The 8,553-nt window shown below is 53.4% G+C and overlaps 1 protein-coding gene across 1 annotated transcript in view; it reads right to left on the reverse strand.

Moving 5' to 3' along the window:
- Positions 1-8,258, reverse strand: part of COL22A1 (collagen type XXII alpha 1 chain) — a 261,028-nt gene extending 252,770 nt beyond the window's left edge. The window contains 1 exon segment of the mRNA XM_043601842.1: positions 7,773-8,258. The gene's annotated coding sequence lies outside the window, so the exon portion shown is untranslated.
- Between the last annotated feature and the right edge of the window lie 295 nt (positions 8,259-8,553).

Below are 8,553 nucleotides of genomic sequence, written 5' to 3' on the forward strand. Positions count from 1 at the left end.
CTCCTTCTGCCACTCCCCCCTTCCCAAGATAAATAACGATTTTTTTAAAAGTGACCTACTTAGAGGCCACCTGGGTGGCTCAGTCAGTAGAGCATGGGACTCAATCTCAGGGTTGTGAGTTTAAGCCCCACACTGGATACAGTGACTACTTAAAAAAAATCTTTAAATAAAATAAAATAAAGTCGACCTGCTTATTGGTCTGTGCTTTCCACCGGGCTCCTCAGACTTAGGGATCGTGTCTCTGGTCTCTCTTCCTCCCTGCCTGGAATGCTGACAGGCCCACGGCAGGCCCTCCATGTATCAATGCAACAGAAACAAACCAATCCACAGATCAAGTGTGTAAACTACATTTAACTCTGTACTTCACCTCATTAGTGATGGGGAGATCTCTTTCATGTTTTTAATTTTTTTAAAAATAATCCTGAGCCTTCTACTCCCCGAGAAGAGAGCAAGCCTGTGGATTCACACAGGAGTTCCCCTTTGCCTACTCGCTAAGAGTGTTTCTCTTTGCCCAAGGTACTGCCACAGACCCCCACCAGCCGCTGTCATTCTGCAGGCACGAGCACGGGAGGAAGGCCAGGGATGCATGGGGTGGCCCCAGGAATCTGCAGGGTCGCTTCTCTTTCCAGGGAACTGATTCACAAACACCCCAACACGCCAGAGGTCTCCGAGCTGACACGGTACTGGGATCTCCAGCTCGGTTCCTAAAGGAGCCCCGTGGCTTTGGCATCACGGCGCTGAGACCCCAGGACAGGGCTGAGCGGAAGCCCCAGAACGCCTCTCCTTCCAGGGACCTGTGGGAGGAGCTGCCTTCCCTGCCTCCGTGCTTGGCTGTGCCTGGCAAAGCCGGGCTGTGGACCCATCGTCGGAGCGTTCGCTGACGGGAGCCCGCAGCAGGGCGGACGGAAGAGAAGCCTCTGGAGACGCTGTGTTGGGAGCCAAGGGCCACCGCGAACCCGCCCTCTTTCCTTCCCACCTGGAAGACCAGTCAGGCATGGCTGATGGAAGCTTGGCAATGAGGACTCACCCACTCACTCACCCCTCTTCCCCTCCGTGTGTTGGCCTCCTCATTCATTGTTTCATCGAAGCTGCCCACGTGCCCCCCATCCACGCAGTCATGCGTCTCCGCACCGCCCCCACCACTCACCGGCACGAAGGCTCACTCGTGCCACAAGCACTGTATCCCCCACCCACCCCAAGGCCCCGCCAGAGTCCCCGACATGGAGACCCACAAGGCAGAGTTTCTGCCTCTGCGACCGTGCACGTAGGGCACGGCCCGAAGGAGGAGCACATCAGTGAGAAAGAGCGTGGCGAATTCTCCTCTTTCCCTAAGACTCAGCGTCGCTGTTACCCATCCTGGGAGCCTTACATCAAACCCCGGCCCTGGTAAGTCACACTCTGACACAGAGGAGACCAGAGAGAGGAGTACAGAGGAGCAGTGAGGAGTAGCGTGGAGTAGCCCGCAGCAGAGGCTTCTGCTCTTATCTGGTCCCTTGTCCTTGGGCTGGTCACGGAACCTCTCTGGGGGTCTCCTCGTATGTAAAGTGATCGCCGAATAGCTCCAGGCTTGCTGAAGCTCCCCAGGGCGGGGCTGGGGGTACATAAACCCTCAGTGCCAGTGTGTGCGTGGTAAGCGGTCGATTGTTGGGGGGAAGCGTTCTTCTGTCCTTCCCAGCACAGAGCACCCCGAACCGTTACCCTTAGCACACGGAGCAGCCTGGCATCAGGGCCGTGTTGTATTCGCCCTTCAGCCCCTAAGCACGCCTAGCATTCGGAGCAGCACGAACAGCAACTGGGCGGACCCCTGTGGGAAGAGCTAGTGTGAAGTGGCCAAGCTAAGACACAAGGAATTCCAGACATCTATATTTACATTCGCAGTACACAGCTGCCAAATGACTTTAGGGAGGAGGTGATCAAGGGGTTCCGGCACTTTCTTACTTGGTCTAAGAACAAGCTAGTGGCTGGACGGTAGTCCTGAGGCCACTATGACCTTGTAAAGGTAGGAAGTTGACTTACCAGCAGCTAAGGACGTCAGCCCTGCTCACCCACTATAGATCCCTGGGCCCTGGGCTGACACTCATTATGCTCTCTGGGCTCCTTCTCTGGGCTCCTGCACAGAGATGTTCTAAATGGTGCTGGAAACCACGCAGATAGCAAATAGGAGGGCCAAATTCACACATGAGCCAGACCTCTTCCACCAACACAGGCCGGTCCCTGGGCTCAGTGTGGGCCTCAACAATGCACAGCTGCCAGACCTGCCTGGTCGTCGGACAGAGCTCGCCCTGAGCCCCAGCTGTTGGGCACACCTGTGTAAGGCACTGTGCCAGATGGCGGAAGTATCCCTCTGACTTTTCCAACTCCGATATTTCATTCACTCAGCGAACTGTGACTTAAATCGTGATTGATCCAATACCTACCACACACCACGTACTTGATTAACACCATTTTGAAATTACTCTGTTCTACAAGGATTTTGTTGAGCTCCTACTATGCCCAGCATTGTGTAGACACTGGTAGTTCATCGAAAAATAAAGCGGAACCCATGATCTCAAGGAACTCCTTGCCTGGCGGTAGAAACAGACAAGCCCATCGTGGACTATAGCGGGGGACGACGAGGAGCTGGGCTGCTGCGGTCAAGGTGGACCAAAGAATCCAACACGCACGGAGAGCCCAAGGTTACTTGCTCACAGCAGCTTGGGAGCAAAGGAAAAAAGTTGGCTTGCCATTAGGTGTTTCTCCAGAGACCTGGAAGCAATCCACCCAGGGTCTCATTCTGTCCATCACTTTTGCTGAAAGCAAATGGAACCCCTGCACCACTGCCCCGTGGGCTCCCAGCAAGCATTAGACCAAGCAAAACAAAATACAATTCAACCTTTCAATTATTAATGGAGTACTTCCTATGAGCCAGACATTGTGCTACAGAAACACGTTTTAGAATTCATTGTTACTGCTCCTGAATTGTTCAAACACGGGGTCTTGATTCATGTATATGTTTGGATATAATGTTATAAAAGGACATTTGCCACAATGTTACTATTGGTTAAAGCAGGGTGCAGGGGTTTGCCAATATTGCCTCACTTGTAACAATATGCTTTTATTACTTTTGTAATTGAAACCATCCTAATGAGAAAACTTTTTTTTTTTTTTTTTTTTTTTTTTTAAGTAAAAAGAGCTTCCAAATGGTATATCTGCCTCTTTGGATGAATTCCATACATTTACCTTAGACACTCAGTCTGGAATTTTGGTTAAGGGCATGAGCTGTGTGCCAAGATGTGGGTTTGAATCCCAGTTCTACTGCAGCTTACTAAGTGTGAGACAGTCCTAAGGCTCAGTTTGTCCATCTGTACAAGGGGTAAGAGCACAGCCAATTCACAGGAGTAAATGATGGAAGTCAGAATGCCGAGCCCTCAGCCTGGGGCCAACTGGCACTTAATCTCAGATAGCCTCAGGGAGCACTTTGGTTTTGTTTTACACAGCTCAAAAAAAATGTCACAGGAAATGGGATCTAAGTTATGCCAAGTAGCTCCAAAAACACACAGTAGGCACTGAGAGACGGAAGTGGTAGGGAGAGCTTCCATTTCAATAAAAGGAAGACTTTTTAACCAGATACTCCATGATGCGTTTCAGGCTGCCGTGGGAAGCAGCGATTCTGCTGTCCAGGGAGGGGGGCCAAGGGAAGGTGGCCAGAGACGTGGGATGCAGTCAGCAGATAAGGAGGTCGGGCGAGGTGGCTCTGATGCTCAGTGCACAGTGTTCAGATGAGAGCGCCCTTAGAAGGGGTGATTATCTGGCAAAGCCCTGTGCAGTCGCTCTGAATCCATAATCACAAACAAGATAACAGTTGTTTTGTTTTTAAGTGACACTTTGTTTTGCTGTTTAGGCCACTTGGCTCTTTCTTGTTTTTTTGGACTCAGGAGCAGACTGCCCCCCAGCAACTTGGCGAAGCAGGTGGTCAAGGCCAGTTCCCGCGTCCGGGATAAGCCAGTATGTAGTTAGAGCAGAGACTTCTCCCTTGAGTTAGTTCCAGCCAAAAGATGGTGTAAATCCCTTCTTTCCCCCGTATTTTACTATGAACCAAACTGAAAAAAATTTAAATGATACTCTCACATCCACCAGAACACAGCCAGAATTAACTAGAAGGAACAAGCTTCCAGGGACCGGGAGTTTACTGGCTGTGGCACTCGGCCTCCATAGTGGGCAGTAGGATGGAGCTCGGCCGTCAGATGGCTTTGTCACAGAATGATCCTGGCGTCTTCGCGAGCACAGCGCTGGAAGGCCCACCCTCTACACGTCCCCTGGGTCTCTACCAACACCTCCTTTATTTTGTGCTGTGACATTACTTGGTATTCAGTCTCTCACGAATGCTCAGTCCTGATATCTCCCGAAAACACTGAAACACCCACATGCTTTGGCCCAGAAACCCTAGTCCTTGGGAATGATCTGAGCATGTCCTGGCCACGTGGAGGAAGCCACGTGCACAAAGATGCCCATGGCTGTAGCAAGGGGGGATGGTTAGCTCATCCACTTGAAGGAATTTCAAGAAGCAATACAAAATGGTACCAACCCTGTCCCACACCTGCATGCATGTACACACACACACACGTGTGCACACCCACAGGTGCACAATGCCAAACCCTGGGAAGGAAGACCAAAGGGTCAACCCCTCTGTGTGCTGGGACCCCAGGAGACCTGTGTTTGAGACCCCCTTCTCGAAATACAAAGCAGGGAAGTCACTCCTGTTTTCCTGGACTCTGTTTCCTCATCTGTAAAATGCGGGCGGGGATCCCAATTCCCCTCTTCTCACCAGCTCTTGTCCTTCCTTGGTCTTCTAGTTATTTGTGTCAGGCAACCTGGCATGTGTTCAATTCCTCGGTAGTGGATTGGCTACAAATTCCCAGAGACCTTTCCCACCCTGAAAAATCACCTTGGGCTCATTTTCTGGCTCCTCTTGTGGGCCTGCATCAGTAAGGATGGGCCCTTTTGAGGGGACATTTTCCCAGCATGTGGAAACAGGTCTTTGTAGAAGTGACAAGGGGCTCTGATGCCTCAGAAGTGGCTCTGAGTCCTGACGCCTCATCTTCTCTCCACCTGGCCTCAGGTAAGTCAATCACAGGTCCTTTCTTTCTCTGTTCATAAAACCGAGACATGAATGACACACAGAGTTCACGGTTCCAGCCCTCAGTGACCACACAAGCTGGGTCAGCCTTCATCATCAGCAGCAGCAGGACTGAAGGGAGAGAGGAGGCAGGAGAGGACTAGCGGAATTTTGAGGAGAGAGAGGAAACACTCAGGAAGTGTAAGATCTCAGGCTGGGAAAAGACTGAATATACACCAGGCCCAAGCGTTCAAGGTCCAGCCCAACCCTCCACCAGCCATGTGAAATGGCCATCCAACCTTTGTTTAAACACCTGCAGTACTGGGGGACCCCCCACCCCCCCACCCCTGCTGAATGGCTCCTTCTGTCTCTGCACAGCTCTCCCTCCTGGGCTGGAATCCAGCGTCCAGCAAACTTCCCTCACTAGGACCAAGATTGAAGATCAACTATGTCTTGTACAGGACATTCCTGCAGGCCACCGTGGCCACCCCGCACTGGATGACCTTTCTTACGGTGGCAATCACCCTTCCACATGAGCCGTGGCTTCTGTTCCCAGGAATCCTGGTTTCTCCCCCTCTGAAACCACTTGCACTTATCAACAACCCTCCTCGAATGGAATCAGGGAGGGAGAGAGAACCTGGCTCATGCAGTCCAGAGCCGGAAAACTCCAGTGTCCAACGAGACCCTGCTGGTCACACAGACAGTCGTGGACAAGCAGAGGGCATCCACCTTGCTAAAGGGGACAGCTGCTCTGACTGTATGCAAGGGACAAGTTGTCCATCTTCTTGTTTTTCAAGAAAAGACAAAGATTAAGATTTGCACGTAAAATCTGCCGAACAACTTCCTGGCAAGCAATTCAATCAAGTTTAAATTAAAATCAAGTTCACAACTCTGTGGCTGGATCAGCCTGTGAGCTGCTTACTTAACCATTTTGAAGATGTGGAAAGGCTCTTTTAGACATGTGATGAAATCTGGAAGATTTTTGAGAGAGAGCGAGCACACAAGCGGGGGGGGGGGGGCGGAGAGAGAGACAGGGGGACAGAGGATCCAAGACGGGCTCTGTGATGACAGCATAGAGCCCAAGAAGGGGCTCGAACTCACGAGCCGCGAGATCATGACCTGAGCCGAAGTCGGACGCTTAACCGACTGAGCCCCCCAGGTGCCCCTGTTCTGAAAATTGTAAAGGCCCCCCGGATGCCCTGGAGTCACTCCTGTGTCCCCAGAAAGAAACTCTTCATCTCTTCCAGTCTCTGGCCTTGCATGAGAGGCCCGGCAACAAGGTGACGACTGCCCAAAGTCACAGTCAGACCCTGAGTAGCAGAATGACAAGGAATTCTAGGACGGGGCATTGGTGCTGCCTCCCCAGGGCTGACAAGCAGAGGCCGCTGAGATGGGCAGCATGCCTACCTCATGCCCAGCTCTCCCAGAACGGTCCTTCGTACCCCTTCTATCGCCTCCATGTGCAAGATGAGGAAACTGAGGCTCGTGTGGACAGTCCCCAGCTCAGGAAGCCACGTAAAGCAACAGGGTTGTGAGTGGAAGGGAAGGGCAGCCGTGCAGCTTGGCCTCACCTGCACCTGCTGCACAGCCGGGCAGCGCACCCCTCTCAGCCTGCCTCTGACTACACAGAAGCCCTGGGGAATTTAGACCTTTCCTGCAACAGTGCAGTGAACTAAATAAACTAGAAGGGGTCCCAAGGTTCTCCCCAAAGCCGGGGGGTTCTCACAGGCAGGTGCCTGGCTGTCTGGGGTTTTGCTGGGCATAAACCATCAATGAGACGGATCTGGGGCTGGAATGGCCCTGCGCAGGGTCACAGGTGTGGGGCAGGTGCCGGAAGGTGGCCAGGAGCAGAACGAAGTGCTGGGGAGAGGGATCCAGCAGCCCCCCAGGACTGGCCGAGGGGGCGGCATCTTCTTCGGGGCGGGGGATACCCTAGTGAGCGTGGCCCCTGCCGTCTCAGAGTCTCCGTGGGGATAGGGAGAAGTGGGGCACATGCTACAATTACACCACTAACTCAAGTTACCCTTCACAACCTGGGACAGGAAACTCTGGCCTGCTGCGTTGGATGACACACAGGACAAAGGACAAAAACGGCGCCCCTGGGTTCGAGACCGCGAAGAGAGAGATAAGAAACTGCTCAGATAGGACAGAGATCCAAATTTCCACCAAAAAGGCAGAGTTCCCTTAAAGTAATACAAAAACGGAAGGTAAGCTCCTCTCCCTTCCCTGCTGTTTCAATTTTCCTTTCCTTCCCCCCGCCCCCCTCCTTGATTTCTTTACTCCAGATTTCTTACTGGAAAGTTGGAAGAGGCTGAGCTATCTCCACAACTTTATAAAAGCAGCAGCTTGGAAATGAGTCTCTGCATCTGACACACTGCAGGCACCTCCGGGCTCCTGCCTCCTGGAGCTGCTCACCTCAAATCAGACGGGTAGGTTCTCACTGACTTGGCTTCATTTTACCCTGAAGTCCGAAAAGCACAGACCCGGCAGCTCAGGACTGAGGTCACCCCCAAACAGCTTAACATTCAAGTTCCAGGAGGAAACAGCTCAGTTCGGAGAGGGCACCCTCCCCAGCTCCAGGCACCCACTGCTATTCCATCATCACCATGGGGAGACCGAGTAAGTCTGGAGCCCCGTGACCTCCGGCAGCCTCCAGGGAAGAGAACACGGGACTTACCTGCCAGGGCAGAAGCTGCAAACGATGCCAGCTAGGGTTCCAGTCCAGGGCAGGAATTCACCGGAAGCAGTGTCCTCGAAGGAGCCAGCCCCAGGCGGCCCCCTCCTGGGGGGTGGAGGGGTCACAGGCCAGCGACCCCTCTCACTCTGCCCCCCACCAAAAAAAGATCTAGCAATCTCAGTCTTGAGATAAGGCTTGTAATAAGTCTGGGGGCACGGGTGCCTAGAAAGAGCTAGTTTTAAAACCAATAACTAAAGAAATAAAGCAAAAAGGTAAGGCTTGGAACTTGGAAAATAAAACAGAAAGTGCTGGAAAAACACACACATAAGGAGAGGGGACACAGGTCCTCCGGGAGAAATGCAGCGGCGGCAGCCAGCCCAGCTGCTGCCCAAGAACAAAGCTGCTCGGTCCCCCCAGGGGCAAAGTGGCCGGCGGTGGGAGCCCCCAGCTCGCAGCGCGGAGGGAGGAGCGGGCGGTGGGCGGGCTCGGGAGGAGGGCCGGCGGGAGGGGCGGCGGCGGCCGGGAGGACCGAGGTCTGTGCCCTGGGGGGCGGGAACCAAGCCCGCGGGAGGGTGCGCCCTGCGGGAAGGGGCCGGGGCAGCTCGGCTTCCAGGCGGCGAGGAGGCCGCCCTAGGAAGCCCGGGACAGGGGCTGACAACTCCCTGTCCAGTTATAGACTCCACCGGATATTTTGGTCCCTTTTACAGCCTACAGCCGGGTCTGAAATAGCCCCCCCTCCCCTCCCCTCCCCACTAAGCAGCAGCTGCGGCCACTTTGGAAA

The sequence above is a fragment of the Prionailurus bengalensis genome, chromosome F2 (assembly GCF_016509475.1).
Source record: "Prionailurus bengalensis isolate Pbe53 chromosome F2, Fcat_Pben_1.1_paternal_pri, whole genome shotgun sequence".
Lineage (NCBI taxonomy): Eukaryota > Metazoa > Chordata > Mammalia > Carnivora > Felidae > Prionailurus > Prionailurus bengalensis.